At 40.7% G+C, this 19,665-nt stretch overlaps 1 long non-coding RNA gene across 5 annotated transcripts in view; it reads left to right on the forward strand.

Moving 5' to 3' along the window:
• LOC110401589 overlaps positions 1–19,665 on the forward strand; it is an 85,121-nt gene that overhangs the window by 49,356 nt on the left and 16,100 nt on the right. The gene's annotated exons all lie outside the window — the stretch shown is intronic.

Consider the following 19,665-nt stretch of genomic DNA (forward strand, 5'->3'; position numbering starts at 1 on the left):
GGCTGGCGAAGAACAAAATACATTTTACATCTTCCCTGTTTTCATCTCCCTGCTTTGCCCTGCAAAGTTATCTCCATGCTACTTTGTTTCCTTACTTTAGTCTTCCTTGCATTTTCTTTTCATAATGTCTTCCTGAAGCCTTTCCCTCATCCTAGGCTACTCATCTGTGGGATGATACACTCAGGAGACAAAGCTTTTTCCTGCTGTGGCAGTTAGCTGCCTTTTCATTCTTGCTCTGTCTGTTCTTCCGTCCTTACTGAACTCCTCTGAAACACACAAGGCAAAGGATAATAAAGGAGCACTGATAGAGGAAGAAGTATAAGTGAAGTCATTGCCCAATGTAGAAGAAGTCTCAAGTTACAGCATCGTTAGACGGGGAAACTATCAGAGTTAGGTTTTGGAAGAAATGTTTTCCCTGCTGACAGCACCATGAGGGATAGCTTCAGGTCAGAATTTTAAAAACAGAGATTGTCTTGACCTCTCTCCAGCTTTGCATGGTGCTCAGCATGACAGAGCGGAAAAAAAATATTATACTGAGTCAGACACAAAGACACACCACATTGCAGCAGAGTTGCAATTGCTCCTCCCGATTTTTCTGTGGTTCCAGATAACAAGATCTGGGATACTGCATTCAAAATGACTATGAGAAAGATTTGAAAACAGAGAATTCTAAACTGACCAACAAAATAATTAAGGGGCTGGAGGGATTTACCTGTGAGAAGATTAAAAGAACTAAATAAATATGAAGAGTTTGGCTAAGCGATAACTAAGGAGAGGCATGCTAACAATATACAAATATTTGACTGGCATACGCACTAGGGAGAGAAAGGAATTACTTAGCATGAAACAAGCAGGTATTTCAGGGAGTAACGGGATGAAACTAAGAAATGGAAAATTGAGGCAAAATTTAAAGCAAATCCTCTTGACAATGAATTCTAATAGTCTGTGGAAAACTTACCAGCACATGTGCAAGAGGGAACAGTGCTGCCTTGATAAGAAGGGGGACTTAAATGACTTGCTGGGCCTTTCCAGTGTCAAATATTTATGATTCTATAATTAAGTACTGTTAAATTTAATGGCATGTGCTATTTTTTTTCCAACAAACTCTGACCATTGGCTCACGTCAGAAGTGTGCAATTATTTCTTTACTAAATGTGTTATATTTTAACTCATGAGTTCTCCTAAAACTAACTAGATAGGTCTCTCTCTCTCTTAAATCTAAACTGAATTTCTGTTAATACATTTGTCTCATTTTCAAATGATGTCTAGCTGCCCCTACTAGAGATACATAAATCCTTCTTTATGCAAGGCAAGTATGCATACTTAAAGCTCCATGGCTTAGTACCTGAAGCTGGTCAGCCTCACATTGAATGCCTGCTGTGATCAAGGGAATTGATGTTCCAAACCCAGAGGAGCACAGAGGCACTTCTCACTATGAAGAAGAGCTGCATGCTACAGGGAAAAAAGTTACACTGTACTGGCAGCTCAGAGCTGCTTGCACAGCTTTGAACCTAGAACGTATCCATTTGAAGAGCTTCATATCATTGCTTAACCCTGTGCCGCAACAGCATTTGTGAAACATAAACAAGTGTTTATATGTGCTAGGTGCCCATGCTTCCAGCTAGCATCACAGCTATTGTATCACAAGCTTCCTCAATATTACATTGGCAACTTTCTCATTTTCATGCACATCTTGTTTCTGCCAGCGTACACTCCAAAATATCTCTTAAAATGTATACATGTTCAGGCTGTGATCTGAACAGTCACTTTGGGGATGCAAGTCAGTTGCTTTCATTTGCCTCCCACAGAATGGGCTGCCTGAGGTAGCTATAGAAGACAGTCCTGTCACTTCCGTGTTGTCATTCTTGCTGATATTCTACCATTTGATGTGCTACATGCACTCGCCTCCAGGAGAGTTCATGCAGTCTAATTCTTCATGAATGATTATATAAATCTACATCTTTCATCCAGGTAACAGTGCTGTTCACTTCCCAAGTTGGAAAGGCATCTGTGACATGTAACGCTTTCATGATGCTTTCTTTCTTTTTGTACTCCAATTCTAGACGATTTACCTAAGATATACCAATAGTTTGTGACATTCATATTCACTTTATTTTTGCTTGCTTACTTAAAGCTCAATTTTATTGTATGTGCTGGACTTCAACCTCACCCAAGGCAGCAAATAGTAACAGTTTCTTCCGGAATTAGGATATGGTGAGAGTAATGCCTACAAAACTTGCTAGTGTAGCACAGCCAGCAGGCCTTCATTGTGAGGGATGCAATGTATCTCTTTCTATACCCTCACTTAGTCCCCTCTTCATTACCTGCCACAGAAGTACCACTGATCTGTGAGCGTGGTGTACAGACTCTGCGTATCGGAGAGCTGGGCCACTGCTGAGATTGGACAATGTGAGAGGCTGGGTATTTATTTCCATTGTGAGTGAATCCTCAGGGTAAGATCCTGGGTGCTAGCATTACAATGTTCTGAACACTAATTACCAGAAAGCTATTTGCTGAATCTTTGCACTTTTAAGATAACACTGCAGCAATCAAGCTGAAGTAGGATAATTAAACAGACGGCTCTCTCCTCTCCCCTCTCCCCCCAGTAACTCTGCAGCACTGCCTATCATTTCTCAGCACAGAATTGCTAAGTTGCGGGTGGCTGAAATGAAAGCTCAATTTGCTCTGTGCGTTTGACAGCAGGTATGGCTTCAGTGTGAGTTCCTCACAAGGAATAGCCACAGGGAGCCCAGGCTGCTCGAGCGGATAGTTCGGCACTGGGCTGTTGCCATCCAGAAGTAGGTGAAAATGCTGTGGGGAAAGGAAAGGAAGAAAGAAAGGAAAGATTTATCCCACTTCCCAAAGTGAGAACAGTCATTGCCTCTGCTCTGAAACAAAAGGACTGTGAATCCAGTGTTGGCAGCAATGCTAAATATCTTGAAGGATCTACACATTTATGGTGCGAGAACTGGATTGCTGTGTGTCAGAACTTCTGTAGCTTTCTAATATAATGCCCAAAGCAGTAAGTAATGCAGTGATAGCATGCTACTGACAGCTCCTCGTTAAGCTGCATCAAGCTTTAGCCATCAGTTTCTCACACAGTCCTCTCTTTGCCTCTACAGCTTTTATTAAAACAGCTTCTGAGACCCTTTGTACAAGTGGAATTGCCCTTTCACTTCTTGACACCAAAAGCAAAAGTTCTTCCCCAGGTCTGAATTTGCCAGCAACTGATAGCTTTCTAGCACTGGAGAGTATATATTGCAGTGAATATCAGTTTAATCTATGTATTACCAAGGAAGGGGGAGAAAAGATCTTGCTTTTTAAGATTAGTAAGGATCAAACAAAGCCTGTGATGTCTGCACATGATTTGTTCAGAGTTCTGTATGGAAACGTTCTTAGTTTTATGTGCAGTTTCACCTTCTGTAAAGAGGTATGTTTTCACTTTCCTGACTTCACTGTCATTAAATGCCTTCCACTCAGTAGTCCACATTTTTATTTTCTTAACTTTAGGCCATAATTTCTTGTACATGCAAGGTCTCTGGGAGAACAAAACAAAACCAAAACAAAGCCCATATTCCATTCTCATATTATTCTGTTTCTCACTCACAGGAAATCAAGAGAAAATTACTAACAGCTCCCTTCTCATATTTCCTACAGGCTGCTTACTAAACTTTTTCATCAATGAGATTTTTCTAAACTTTTATGTGGTGACTACTGATGCTTATCTCTTCCATTTACTGGTTGTTTTCATAGCATAGACACTTCTTGGGGAAAACAAACAAACAAACAAACAAACAAAAAACGACACTGCCATAAAATGAGAAGACTTCTTTCTCAGACTTCTGAACTGTACATCAGGCACTCTGCATAGCTACCATACAGAGCTACAAGTAATTTTTATATTTCTTTTCACACTGAATTTCTGTTGAGTGGGAAACAAAATACATGCTTCTAGAGATGCACAAAACAAAATAGCAGACTGCTCATGCATAGAGAGCAAATTACTTTTGGATAGAAGAAGAATGTTACAGTCCAGAATTGATGTGGTTTTCATGTTATCTTAAAGAATAATGTCAAATCTTTCCTCTCTACATTTTTTAAAATGGAAATGAGAAATAACTTTGCACCACTGAGTTACTCCTGGATTCGGGAACATTTCCACACTCTGTGTCTCTCAGCAGAGCTGCTGGCTTACCTCTGTGAAGGTAATTTCCCTGTGACAGCTGTGAGATAGCATCTATAGATTGTTCTGAAAAATGTAACTTTCCATTAGGAGCTGAGGTGACGACTCTGTAGCAATCAGAACTCTTTGATAAACGTTTAGTTCTGTTTTCTTCACGCAGGCGAGACTGCCACAGTGCTGGGAACATCTGCTGGGCTGGAGGTAGCTATATTTCTTGTAGCTACTGGAAATCTATATACTGACAGTTGCTAACAGGTGTAACAACAATCAGAACAGTAACACACTCTTTAAAGTATTCCATTATGGATATCCTGTCTCACAGTGAAGATCTCATCTCCTTACCACCTTACTGCACAGGCAGGGCTGGGGAGGTCTGGTGAAGGACTAAGGGATGTGCTGCAGTTGCACTAAAAGAAGTACCACAGCTAATTCTTCTGTATATCAGAGCAACTCCTCCTTGTTGTGACACTCTGTGATCTAATGGTGGTAGTATGCTGAAATTTTGGTTTACTTTCTTGTGAAATGAAAGTTTCCCCTTGGCAAGCAGCTCAGCTTGAGAGAGGGAAATTCTGGACCAGATATTAGCAACAAGTTGAAATCCACACGGCACTACTAAGACAATGCACAGTCAATGGAAGAATAAACTCCTATTTACTTCTAATGAAATCCTCATTTGATGTGAATGGATGTGTTTTTGTCATAACCAGCCTAACTCTGCTTTTGTAATAAAGGAGGCATCGCATTTCACTGAGCCAGCTGTCATTTTGATATTTCCTTTCTAATCTTTAGGTATACCACGACAGCAAGACTCTCTTTAAAAAGAGGGATTGAAAACGCTGTAATTTCTATTATTCCTCTGCTGCTGCTTTTTGCAGAGCAGCTGATTTTCATTCCAGGGATGGTGTACAGAACAGCCCACTAGATGACACAAGAGGCAGCTATCTGAAAAGGACTGGGAAAGGATTTGGGCTTTCTGTTCTAATAATTGCAAGTGCCAGTAACAGGACAAGAGGAGAGACTCAAACATAAATAAATTAATTAGCAAGGACATTATTTATATACTGGGAATTCCTAGTGTACGTGGTGTCTGCACTAATAACCCATGGACAAATCACCTCCCCTTGCTGTAACACCTCAGGGAGAGGGCCAGGAGTGAAAGACAACCACAAGCTCCCATCTAAAGGCAAAAGTATAAGCAGCAGCTTGAAAATCTGCAGAGAAAGACCTGCATGTTCATAAAGAGCAGAGCAATCCACATGGACACCTGCCCCTCACAACATCCCCTCTTGCTCCTGGCTACAATTGCTCCAGAGTGATAATATCATCAGGGCTGCGGTACCTTTGTATTTGGGCACTACAAACTTACTTTTTCCCAGTGCAAAGAAACACAGGAGAATGTGGTGTTTCTTTGGAAAAAAAGACTGAATTTCTGGAGGTCGAGGAAAACTAAGATTCTCTTCCTTGCTTCTGTAACCTTTGTGACCACAATCTGGCTGTCATGCACCATGTGAAAACGAATGAAGATAAACCTATGATAAGGACCTTTTCCCCTTTACAATCTAACATATTTGGACTAGATTCTTAACTGTTAAGTGTGAAACACCAAAATTGTCAGGGGAACCTAAATTCCCATTCCCAGTTCATAAGGACCAATCCTTTTTATTAGGAAGCTCAGCTGGATACTTTTTAAACAAAGAATGAGGAAGATACAGAAGCTTTTCAGTGTCTTTGCTTGACATTCAGTTTTTACAATGTGTATCGTAAGATACTGACCTTTAGCCTTTTGTTAAGAAAAATGAAAAAATGGGGTACCCGTTAAACAGTTGACTTTTATGACATTCTTTACCTATGAGTACTGTGTTCCTCCTATACTGCTGAGTCATTCCAGAGTTCAGTAGTATTCAGAATAGCATATAAGCTTTTCTTGGGAGGTCAGATTCATCTGATATTTTGCAAAGAAATCCATTTTCTTCTTTATGCACTTTGTTTTCTCTGATTGACAAATGAACACGTAGAAGCACACTGGAAATTTTTCATGTGTGGCTGCAGTAGTTAAAGCTGGGGATGGTATGAAACTATGAAATTAAGACAGAAAGAGGTTTATGGTGTTAAAATCTACAGTAGTTTAAAGTACCTGAAGGATTAAAAAAAGAAAAAAACCCCACAACTTCCCACAACACATTTTAAAGACAAACATAACCATGGAATTTATGATACACGATAATTACTTCTCTGTTTGAGATGTTCAGTTTTTCTTCCCATTGTAATTTCACATACTCACATAATGAGTATCCTCTGCACTGAAACAGGAGTAATGACTCTGTGGCAGGAGAATGGTTACTTGATTATTTTACAGTAACATTTGTGACACTTCTATGTGCATGACTCAACTATAGGCGTGCAGAGGAGTAAAACTGAAAGGCCAAAATATTAAGTTCAAGAAAAAAAAATAGAGAAAAAGGGGAAAAAAAGGAAAGAAGGAAGGAAGGAAGGAAGGAAGGAAGGAAGGAAGGAAGGAAGGAAGGAAGGAAGGNAAGGAAGGAAGGAAGGAAGGAAGGAAGGAAGGAAGGAAGGAAGGAAGGAAGGAAGGAAGGAAGGAAAAGGGGCTGAGATTAACTCTCTTGAAAAACAGAAAGAAAAATAGAGAGGATCCCTAAACAACATTATTGGTAGGTCAGAAAATAGTACTGCAATCACTTTTCCAAGGGTAAATACACAGCTCCAGTCAGTGAAGTCATAGCCTTGAACAATAACAACCAATGATCCCAGCCAAACCTGAGAAATAATTTCCTGCATATTTGGAAAAGGAAATAAAAATCCTCCGAATCATAACAGCCAATAATGTCTGTAACACACTCTCATATGTTGGAGAATCTGAAGAACATTTAAATACAATGTTATCATCCCATCACCTGGAAAATAGAATTTCTATAACTCATTAGAATATTATGAACTTCAGCGCACTGAAAATTAGTTTGAATTTAAGCTACAAATCAGCTCAGTTATGAACTAATTCACAATGCAAAGATAAAACCTAAAGAGGAAAAACAAATTGTACAGAATCCTCCAAGAATTAATATGGGATTTCTACGAGTTCAAACTCCAATACCACCACCATCAACAGAGTCTTCAATTAACCTCTGACATTCCACCTGAATATTCTAAACATTGAGAAGCATGCAAATACAGACTTTAATTAAACACCAATTTCACTCAGTGAAGAGTTTGTGCGAATAATGTGAAAAATTATGTAACCAACTCAGTACTTCTATAAACACCAAGAGATGAGGTGGAGGAGACTGACAAAATCGAGGATCAGCATCCTGATTCCTTTCTCAGGTAGAGATTAAGAACTTGTTTACACAGGGGACTGAGGACTTCGTTCACATCCACTCGGAGCTTGGTTTGTGCATGTTCAGATGACCTGCATTCACACAGCAAAAATCTTCTCATGCATTAACTGCTGAGACACAATATATTCTGTGCTCCTTTTGAAACAGTAGTGGATTCAGAGTGCATTAAGCGAAAGCGTGCTAATACCCACCGGGTGCAGCTGGGCTGTGCTGCCTGGAGAGCTGCCAAGCACTCCTGCAGGGCACAGCCCTGTGTGCCCGTCCTGCCCCTGCCTCTCCCCATCAGATGCTGCTGCCCGATTGAATGCTGGGGTGAGACCTTGGCTGGTAGCAAATGCAAACTGGAGGTCGGATTGGCACTGCCTTAATTAATAGAACCGTGCTCTGGCACAAGACCATCGTCTGCCTCGGGTGGGTGATCCTCTGGAAGTGGAAGGGTGAAGGTTCATGCTGCTTTGTGATGAATATGGCAACAAGGGCAGCTTTTCAGAGGTCCCATTTGCAAGTGAGTCAAAGTGGGGGTTTCCTGCCATCCTGCAGCAGGGGGTCAGCATGAGCTTTTTTACACCCTTGGAGTAAAACCTTCATCTCGTTAGCATCAGCGGTGTGATCTGGGTTTTTGACTTATTTTTTTCTTGATTTTTATTCTGACTTTTAACTTTCAAATTTCTCCTTTTAGATATGCCCGGTAATTAATGTTTTGATATACCACCAGGACCTGTTTTTTCCATCTATCTGCTGGAGACTTGGAGCCATTTGAATTTTAACCTTTCCTCTTGTGCTGAATGCAGTGACTGTGGCAGAGAAAAAGCTATTCAGGCTCACTGCTGGTTTTGTACATTTAAAATTCCTTGCTCCCAATCTGACTATCAAACAGGCATTTGTATATATTTGCACAAACTGCTGCTTCTCCTCCACGCTGATAACTCTTTCCCCTAAATGTTCAGAAGGACAGCTATCTTCCCAGGTACACCACCAAAAAGAAACAACGGGCGAAACTGTGGTTTGCTGCTGCTAAGCTATCCATTCCTACCTGTTCCCTCTTTCCCTCCTGCTCAATAACACCTTTTTTTTTTTCCTTCTACTCTTCTTTTTGGGCTTCTCCTGTCAGGAAGGATCCTCTTCCCACTGTACTCTCAAAATGGTGACTGACAGCTCCTTCCTTCTGATGTAAAAAATACAAAACAAAATGATTAACACTGTCCTCCCACTCCCCAGATGAAAAAAGCACCATTAATAGAAGAGCACGTACTGTGCACAGTGAAAACTAAGAATAGTGTTAATTACTATATCCTAATTAATGGGGTACAGCAATGCTTTCATTTTAATCAATGAGTTTTGAAGTTCCAGCTTTCATGATACGTAATGAAGCACATTTCGAAGTACACCATCTTAGAGTGCTATAGCATATTTTATAGGCTTTTCCTTTCTCAATTACAAAGGGCAGAATTTCTGTAGCAGAAACACATTTTTGAGGCTTTTTTTTTTTTTCCCAAGATAAAACTTAGCAGAGCAGCTGTAAATCAGCTCTGCATAAGAAATGCACAGCCATGGTGAGCAACGAGGCAGCAGGCTGAGGAGAGTGTTAACTCTTATTGTTCTGAGCATTTGTTTCAAAACACTGTGTGTACTTTGTGCCTGTCCTCTGGACATATGAAATGGATTTCACCATGCAACAGCTGCTAGGTGGGGAGTAGCAGGAGAATTTATGGCAACACGTAGCTTAAAGGCTGCAAGCATTTCCCTCCGTGTTTCTGTGAATTAATTGCCTCAAACAGTTGCACCTTACTATTTCTTTCCTACAGTAAACTTGGCTGGTTTCCTTCAGAAATGAGGCTTATACAAGAAAGCTCTGTGTATCTGTATGTCTCTGTGTCCTCCAATACCTTTTGAACTAATGGGAGAATTTCAGCCACATTTGACAAAGTACATCGATTTTCAAGTATATGATGCTTCAAGAAGCTTTGGAAAAATGTGTGACTGAGTGGAAAAGAGAAATGTGCTGAAAGAGAGGCAGGGATTGCTCAGCCCACAGCCTGGGGATGCGCTACATGCTTCTGCAAAGCCTTGGTGGCAATACTGTCCTTATTAAGAATGCACAGAGGAAAGGGCTCACTGCAGTTGGGATGCAGATGAATCATGGAATTACTGAGACATAGAATCATTTGATTCAGAATGGACCTTAAAGGCCAACCAGTCCAACTCCTCTGCAATGAGCAGGGACACCTACAGCTCCATCAGGTGCTCAGAGCCCCATCCAGCCTGACCTTGGGTGCCTCCAGGGAAGGGGCAGCCACCACCTCTCTGGGCAACCTGTTCCAGTGCCTCATCATCTGTACCGTAAAAAAATTTCTTCCTTATATCCAGTCTAAATCTCCTCTCTTTTACTTTGAAACCATTTCCCCTTGTCCTATCACCACAGACCCTGCTGAAGTGTCTGTCCCCTTCCTTCTTATAACCCTACTTTAGATACTGACAGTTTGCTATATGGTCTCCCCAGAGCCTTCTCTTCCACAGGCTGAACAGCCCCAACTTTTATATGGCATGTAAGGAACCTAGGGAAGACCCAAGAACATGACTGTGATGTACTGTGTGTGCGAGGAGTGACTGCAGAAGGAGTTATGGGTTTACTGCAAATGGGGCTATTCAGTGAAGGGATGCAGGGCACAGACTTTTAAGTAACCCCAGTTTCATTTCTACTCATTTATACGGAACAACATGTTGAATGCAACATGTGCAATTTCGCACAGTTTATTGAAACAGTAGTTAAGTAGTTACATCTTTTTATATGTATTTTGCAAAAATAAAGATTTGTTTTATTCATCTGAGATACTTTTTTTTTTATGAGCTGCATAATACGAGCTACATACTTCAGATTTTTCATGGCTCAGTAGACTAAGTTTAAAATAAAATGAGATAACAGTGGGAACATAACCACTCTGTGCACACAATGAAAGCAGTGTTTCCTCACTTTAAAAGGCCTTTGTTTGATACCCCTGAGATTTCCACATACCCCTGAAGTTTTCACAAAATAGTCTGATGATTCCTTAAGAAATAATATAGTTGTTCATGGAAGAACAACACAAGAAAATGATACACAAAAAAAAGGAGGCATCAGCCCCTATAATTTTATTTAAATGAATTTGAAACAATAACAATGACCATCACTATTTATTCTCCATACAGGATAAAAACGATATCTCCGGTCTAGTGACCAGAGCAAATGCGACTTCGGAGAGAGAGTTTCTCTCCATTTGTCTGCTCTCTTTTGCATTCTCTTAGCTGTACAAACTGTGGCATGCAATTATAAGAGAAGGACAGGTACTGCCCAGCAGCTGGTAGCCTACTTACAACACATCTGCCCTTGGCTTCCAAAACCTTCTATCATCCTCCAGTAGCTTAGATGATAGTTAAATTGTCCTTTCTCATCATTTTTATTATTTAGGAAAAGGCAAGAGAAAGATAGCAGGTTCTCCCAGGATAAAAATTCTGGCATCTCTATTAATATGATTACAGGGGTGAGAACACTGCTATCTGTTTCACTGAAGCAAATAGGTATGACTTAGTGGCAAGCAGTGCATCTTGTGCTTTTGCTAATAGGGCTGCAGTGATATTGATAAACTTGTCATCATAATAATGTACAAGGCCTCAAGCGTTATATAAGCTGGTCTGCTTCTAAACTCTGAATTGCAGAGCAGAGGCCAGCAGACAGCAAGATGTCAAATACAATTCCCTCCCTACCCAATCCCTAATCTAACACATACTGGCAAAGACAGCAATGCAACACTGGACACTTTTTATTCAAAACACTCTGAATAGGTATCAGACTCTCCAAAGGGGCAGACCTAGGAATGACTATTTGTGAATTTGGTCCCAGAATTGCAGTTGCACAGAGGTAAGGTTCACAGAATATACTCAAAAAAAGCCTTCACAATGCTTATCACCTACGCACACACAAAATAGAACACGGTGGGTAGGAAGGTGGAAGCAAACTCACTGAGATATAGAGCAGCACTGAATATGCAACGGAAGGGGGGCTCGGGCTTCTGTGCAAATAAACAGCTCACGTAGGCAGGTCTGGGAGAAGCTCTTTCAGCTGATATTCATTGTCAACTGTTGATTTCAGAGCATCATTCTGTTTCTCTTCTTTATACCCATCTGCACTGTGATTTTTCTCCCAGTATTCTGTACTTGCATTTGTTTGTTGTTTGAGGCCATTACCTAATCACTAGGAATAATAATAAACACAAGGATTAAAAAAGCAGGACTCTTTCACCTGTCAGTTTGAATTAGGTTAAAAAGAAGCGTTCAAGATAGGCTAAAAGCCATTAGATGAAAGTCAAGCTCTTCCCAAGAGATTGCCCCTACACCCTGGAGAAAGGAAAGCCAACCAGCCTATCCAAATGAAGAATCAGCTCTTATCTAGTAGCTACTATCACAAAATTTCTTTTTTTTCTGCCTGCTTGATAGGAAGATCCCATTGCATTCCACAGGGTCCAGATGTAAGCAAAGTCTTTTTAATCTTTTCTCATAAGTCAGTCTTCTCAGCAATCACTATCACTGCATTTCTTTGAATTCCCTTCCAGCTGGTCTGCAACAGTCTAGTAAGAGGCTGTCCAGTCCCACACATGGTCTTCAAAGGGCCAGCTCCCTTCCACAGCAGAGAGGCCTGGAGGCTTTCAATAAGAAACACTGAGCATCTTGCAGGTTCAGCCATTTTCCATTTCCTATTTCTCAAAAAACAAAACAAACAAAAAAAAAAAAACAAAAAAAAACCCAAGACAATGATTGTTGCTCCTTCCTGAATAAAGGTATGTTGGTTCTGAATTTGCAGATGAATAAAAACCTAAAAACTAAAAAGAAAACAAATTTTTAAAATGACTCTTTTGCTGTGATGCTGCATTGCAGATTTGCATCTAATTTTCTGCCAATATTACCCACTCAGTCTCTTTCAACATTGCTGTTTTCCAAATTTTTCCTCCCACTGAATCTGTATGTTTGATTAATGTTTTCCCAGATGTCTGAACCTGGGGAAAAAAGCACTTTCAGTCTCATTTTGTTAAGTGCTAGGAATCTCTTTGATGATCCATAACTAATTTTACTGTACTTGTCACAAAGCAGATGTGTGGTGATAGTCCCCTAAGCATGCTGTATTCAATCATTACAAATGCCAGAGTTCTCCTCTCTTTTATTTTTCCCCCCATTTTTTTTTCTGTTTATTTCTCATTAATAACTAACCTTTACAGTTTATCATAGAGAACACGTTTGGCACATGTGTTATACAGTGGGTCCTACCATATTTTATCCCTATATTTTGTCTTCCTCCCTTTATGGAACACCAGCTTAGGATGAAGTCAAGTTTCAGGAATGGAACAAGCCTCCATTATGGCTACTACATAATGAAGTATGCAGCAGTCATAGTGCATTTATGCTCCTTTTTCTAATTTACCTGAAAGATTTTTGCATTCAAAGGATGAAGATTCTTTAAACATTAAAAAGAGGAACTATTAAAATGAAAGACTGTGAACAATTCCCTCTTAAAGAAGGTATATTCTGTTATCTCTAACTCAGCATCCATAATTGCAATAGCTTTAAAGCTCACTTTTATTTCAGCCTACTCTGGTGGAAAGGTAGAAATCACCTCTGAATTGTGCCTCTTATTTCAGATAAGCTTCTGCTATAACAAAAACAGAGAGATGACTGATGTTATTGAATCTGACAAGTGGAGGAATTCATGGAACTATCTAAAAAGAAGCAATCCCTTTGTGACTGTACAGAAACTGCTACCATTTAGCATCGCAGCGTAGCTGAGGCTGGAAGGCATCTCTGGAGACTCTCTAGTCCAAACTCTCTGCTCAAAGCATGGTTACCTAGAACAGGTTGCTCAGGGCCATGTCCAGTTGGACTCCAGTGATGGAGGCTTGACATCCTTTCTGGGCTCTGGTGCCGGTATAGTCACTCACACAGTAAAATAAATGCTTTGCATTTTGTTGTTTTTTTCCTATTGTTTCAATAGGATTTACTGTATTTCAGTTTTATTACTTTTAAATATCACACCTCACTACACTGGCAAAATAGAGTGATTTCAGCAGGAAGAATAAATCAGCTACAAATATGCATCTGCTTTTCTGCAGAAGTTGTCAAAGTGTAGTTGTAATACCAAGCTAGATTATTGTGCTACTGGATGCATCTAAGTCATTTTGAAACAAAAGTAGTATCTTATTCATTGTTGTGCATATGACAAATAGATGAGCTGTACAGAGAAGTAAAGGGATTATCTGCCAGTGGATGTTGCATATAGAAGCCACAGAATAATATTCGTTAAAGCAATGTCAGTAGGTATTAAAACAGAAATTACAGTATTGTTCTCATTCCATCTTCTAAAACCATGTGAGAACTCGCTTATTTGTTTTTTTATTGTAAGATTCTATTTTAGTCTATACAAGGTGTTTGCATGTGTGTGTGTAGGAAGATACATGCACGTTATCTCTTTGAAGATGACACCAAGTGAGCCACAGATGAAATTTGTGTTTACATCTCAAAAAATGAACACTGAAGAATACATCAGATTTATGGTGTAAAGTTTGAGCAGAAGTATTGTTCTGACTATGAAACATATTAACTGGATGGCGCTCAGACAATTGCAAAACTAAAATTCCAAGAACTTCAGTGCTGTCGCAGCCACTGCTTCAAGTCCCTTCTTCAGACAGTCCTTACTGTCTAGCCAGCCATCTACGTAACTCTTATTTGAACAGATTTATGTAAGGGAGGGTTCTCCTTCATTTAAGGCTGATGATACACAGAACAGTGACCTATATGACAAAGTGAACTGAACCAAAATTTTTGTTAAGGGTCATTTTTCTGAACTTCCACAAATAGACTGCTTTGGGCAGATCTTTTGCAATAAACACCCACAGATCCTACCGGGTCAGAGCCAGGCTGAGTTGCTTGTCTGTGCAAGGCCTGTATGAGCTAGCACCTTCCTGATCTTCTGGATAATAATAATGCTCACTTTCATCATCTACAAAATCTTCCTTGCCATGGCTTGAAAAGCAATGTCTAAGCTGGGAGAATCATCCCTTGGATGATTTTTTAATCTCACATTTGGGTCATACAACAACACTTTCCTAAGAATACAGCAATTCTTTGTAGGGAGGGAGCCACGGAGTACCAGCTGTATTCCCTCATCTGGATGATGGGGCAGGAGCTGGACTCTGAAACATTCCGCAATGTGTACCTGTTACTTAGTCTAGACATAGCAAATAGCTGGAAATGAGTAATTGGTGTAACGGGTGATTTAATTTTGGCAGATGAAGTTGGTGCTCTGACAGGAACGCAGGTATCATCTTCAGTCTGGATGTTTGTCAGGCGCAGGATGGAGTTTCTCTTCCAAACAAGAAAGACAAGCCCACAAAGAGCCAAGTGGCTAGCACAAATATGCTACTTTGACTTAGCTTTTGTAACACTGTTTACCCCATTTCTGACCTGGTTAAAGCATTTTATCCTTCTGATATAAAATGGGATAACTGCTGATGTCTCAAAAATTATGTTCTGTGATGCAAAAAAAAACCAACCAAACAAAAAAAAAAAAAACAACCCAAACAAAGAGAAATACTCTTGTTCACACCATTTTGCTCTAAGCCTTTTTTTGACACACACACACATACACAAAAAGGTAGGACAAGTTAGAAACAGCAAGAATTTCTTTTTTTAAATAAAAACAAACACACACAACATTAGATTTGACAGTGGGTGGAAAGCGGTGACTTATGCATTGTCACAATGTTGAAGTTCATCAGGCTGGAAGGATGCTGTGCCATGTGCTCCCAAAGAAGTGAGTAGCATGAAGGAGGGATGCGGAGAGAACAAGGTGCTGTTTCTTGGATGAGAGCTTTAGTGAGCTTCCAGAAGAGAGTAAATTCAGATGTTCAGCTGGCAACAGTTGGTGCTGAGGGAAGAGCCCTGGCTCAGTTCCCTGTTGGGCGCAGGGAGCAGTTTCCCTCCATCTGTTAGGAGCCTCTGATTAGTCGGGGTAGGTTAAATCTTTTTTTCCCTCTGCTCTCCCTTCCCAACGGTTGTGAAATCACTTATTTGTGTTGCTGGAAGCAAAAAGAAGAGAAATGAAACCACAAAGCCTGTGCAGGGTTTTGTGTGCACTTGGCAGGCTGCAGAGGCTGGGAGGAGATTATTAGAGTGATTGAAGATTGATGGAAGTGATAAGATAGGTGAAAGGGTACTGAAGGAAGAAAAGAATGATGCATTTACTTGATGGGATATCTTAAATTTCTCTGCCAGGCTGTCTTGTTTGCAATCTATTTAATATTTGCTCTTACCTTATAAAGAATAATGGTGGTTTATCATTCATTTTCTAAAATTGTTTTCAGAAAGGAAAACTTCATATCTACCAGTGTATGAATCAGTACAGGGAAGGAGGGGTTGCTACACATTTTCTGTGTGTCACTAAGACCTGTCTTGAGGCCATGCTGAAGTAAAATCAACTGCATCATGTTACAGTGATATTTTCCACCTATAGGCAAGTTCCTAGCTGACTGCCACAGCGATTAAATTGGGATTTTTGGGTACTGGAAATACAGGCCTATACAAGGTCTTCAAGCAGCAACTCACCGACACTGCTCTCATCAAGCTCTGGTAGGTTTTAGAGCAACAAAACAGACACATGATTACAAAAGTAAAAAAAATTAATGAAAAGAGATCCAGGGAAAAACCATTCAGCAAAACACAAATACATACAGGCACACAGATCAAATCTGAAAGGCAAAAAAACAAAAAAAGATTAATTCTGAAGCCAAGGATGAAACTTTCTTCACTCCTCACCTTCTGTGACCAGTCTCCTTGCATTTGTTACCTCTTCTGCTGTGATACCAATTCATCTCCTGTGAGGGTGTTAAACCACATCACACACCAATGTAACAAGCTTCTCTATTTGTGTAGCAACACCATGTAAATTCTCCAATACCTAGGCTGGCACCAAATGGTAAAAAAGACAGCTCTAAGCATCTCATGTTGCTTCCTAGAGTGTTGCCTCAGCTTTGCCAAAACCTCAGTTTGCATTGCTGAGTCTGTCTGCTTTATCGAGACATCATCACAAGAGAAAATGACGACAGCCACATTTTTCAAGAGTGATAATGAATATTGTGATGTGGATTCTACCTCAACCACTACACCAGCAGCTTTCCCTCTGGGAGTTGTACAGAAGATTAGACTGTGATTATACAAGGCTTGGATAAAGTGGCTACTTTTTCTAAATTCAAATTTGCAAATTTATTACTGGAAGTTGCAAATTTACTTAACCAGAAATCAAAAGGTGCATTTTTTCCTATGTTAGTAAGTGGACAGAGGCACCACTATAAAGCCAAACACTGTTTTCCAAGTTAGACACCCCTCTCCTCCCAGGACTGGGAAAACAAGATGGCCATGAATGTTCCCATGAAGCATTTTCAAACATGCTCTTTTATAACCCAAACTAGCTAATCTACATCTCATTATACATATATCCTACAGTACTTTACTCCATTGATTAGACACCACTACATTTACATTTACATCACTTCCACATTAACAGCAGCAGTAAGTCACAGTGACCTTACAAATATCTTGTCAAATCCTTTTGTGTCAAAACAGCCCAACCTCAGAAACGCACTATCAAAACATCCTCATCACTTGATGTCAAAACAGCTTCATCACAGGGTCTAAGCACATTCAGATTCAAAAAATTAACATATCAGGGCTTTATTGCCTTAATATTCAAGTTACAAACAAAAAACAAATGCCTTCCCTGTGAAAAGAAAATTGTCCCTACTCTTATTTCCCACTGCCAATTAGCAAAGTTCTAATCCACAGGGGTGCCTCAGGAGCAATTTCTTTCAACTGTACTGTTACAGTGACCGACATTTTATTTAGTCACACTTGCAAAAATGGATGGAAGATGCTTCTGAGGACTAAGTTTTAGTGATGGTGAAATCAGTAAAATTCCTGTCTAGTTACACTACTACTCAGCAAAGTGAAGAGCACTACTGAAATAATTTACAAACAAAAAAACCAAACATGATTCTGGACATTTGCCCATTGCTTTTCAGTTATCTCATTGTTTTCAGGCCAAACTTATTTTAGCGCTTGATTTCACTGTGATAAATGACTAGGGAAAGAAGCATACATTAACTTTTTTTTTCTTTTTTTTCTTCCTTTTTTTCAACTTGAAAGAAATTAAAGAAATCCCCAAAGATCAAATCTATCTGGGGAGAATCACCTCTCTCAATCTGCTGGCCATGCTCTTTTTAATGCACCCCAGAATAACACTGGCCTTCATGGCCACAGGGGCAACCTTCTGGCTCATGTTGTCCATTGGGACTCCCAGGTCCTTCTCTGCAGAGCTCCTCTCCAGCAGGTCAGCCCATAACCTGTACTGATGCATGTCATTATTCCTCCCCAGGTGGAGGTCTCTGCACTTGCCCTTGTTGAATCTCCCTATGTTCCTCTCTGCTTGCCTCTCCAGTCTGTCCAGGTCTCTCTGAATGGCAGCACAGCCTTCTGGTGTGTTAGCCACTCCTCCCAGCTTTGTATCATCAGCAAACTTGCTCAGGGTGCACTCTACCCATTTGTCCAGCTCACCGATAGAGATGTTGAACAAGACCGGACCCAGTGCTGACACCTAGGTGTCCCTGCTAGTTACAGGCCTCCAGCCAGACTCAGCACAACTGATCATGACACTCCAAGCTCTGCCAGTCTGCCAATTCTGAGTCTGCTTCACTGTCCATTCATCTATCCCACACTTACAGAATCACAGAATCATAGAATCACCAAGGTTGGAAAAGACCTCTAAGATCATCCAGTCCAACTATGCATCTATCACCAATATTTCCCACTAAACCATGTCCCTCAGTACAACATCTAAACATTTCTTGAATACCTCCAGGGATAGTGACTCCACCACCTCCCTGGGCAGCCCATTCCAGTGCCTGCCCACTCTCTCAGAGAAGAAGTATTTCCTAACGTCCAGCCTGAATCTCCCCTGGTGCAACTAGAGGCCATTCCTTCTAGTCCTATTGATAGTTATACAGGCGAAGAGGCGGACCCCCACCTCACCACAGCCTCCTTTCCAGCAGCTGTGGAGAGCAATAATGTCTCCCCTGAGCTTCCTCTTCTCCAGACTGAACAATCCCACCTCCCTCGGTCTCCCCGCATAAGACTGGTTCTCCAGACCCCTCACCAGCTTCATTGCCCTTCTCTGAAAATGCTCCAGGTCCTCGATGTCTTTCTTGTAGTGAGGGGCCAAAAACTGAACACATTACTCAAGGTGCTGACGCACCAGTGCTGAGTACAGAGGTACAATTACTTCCCTACTCCTGCTGGCTACACTATTTCTGATGCAAGCCACGATGCCCTTGATCAAGGTGAAGTCTTCCTTTCTTCAGATTCTCTCTCCTACCTCCAGGGTCTGAGATTCCTGAGGGCCAGCCTTGGCAGTAAAGACTGAAGTAAAGAAGGCATTCAGTAACTTCACCTTCTCAGTGTCCTCTGTTACCAGTACACCCATCTCATTCAGAAGTGGGCCCACATTTTCCCTAGTCTTCCTTTTATTATTGATAGACTTGAAGAAGCTCTTCTTGTTGTCCTTTACTTCCTTTGACAGATTTAATTACAGGTGGGCCTTAACCTTCCTTGTAGCATCCCTGTATACCCAGACAACATTCTTATATTCCTTCCAAGTTTCAAGTTCTTTTTTCCACATTCTATAAACTTCCTTCTTCCATGTCTTTCCATGAGTTCTTTGTTCATCCACGTGGATCTCCTGCCACCTTTGCCTGATTTATTACTCTTAGGGATGCACTGCTCTTCAGCTTGTAGGAGGTTATGCTAGAATGTTGATCAGCTCTCTTAGCCCCCCTTGCCTGCCATTGCTTTAACCCTCCAAGTTATGGAGGAATACCTCCAAGTAGGTCCATAAAGTAGTCAAAGTCAGCTCTCCTAAGTCCAGTCTTCTGCCACACTTCTTCCATGCAAGATCCCAAACTCCAGCATCTCATGGTCACTGCAGCCAAGGGTGCCCCCAGTCTTCACACTGCCAATCAGTACTTCTTTGTGCATCCAGCAGCACACCTCTCCTCATTG

This window comes from Numida meleagris, chromosome 1 (assembly GCF_002078875.1).
Source record: "Numida meleagris isolate 19003 breed g44 Domestic line chromosome 1, NumMel1.0, whole genome shotgun sequence".
Taxonomy (NCBI): Eukaryota; Metazoa; Chordata; class Aves; order Galliformes; family Numididae; genus Numida; species Numida meleagris.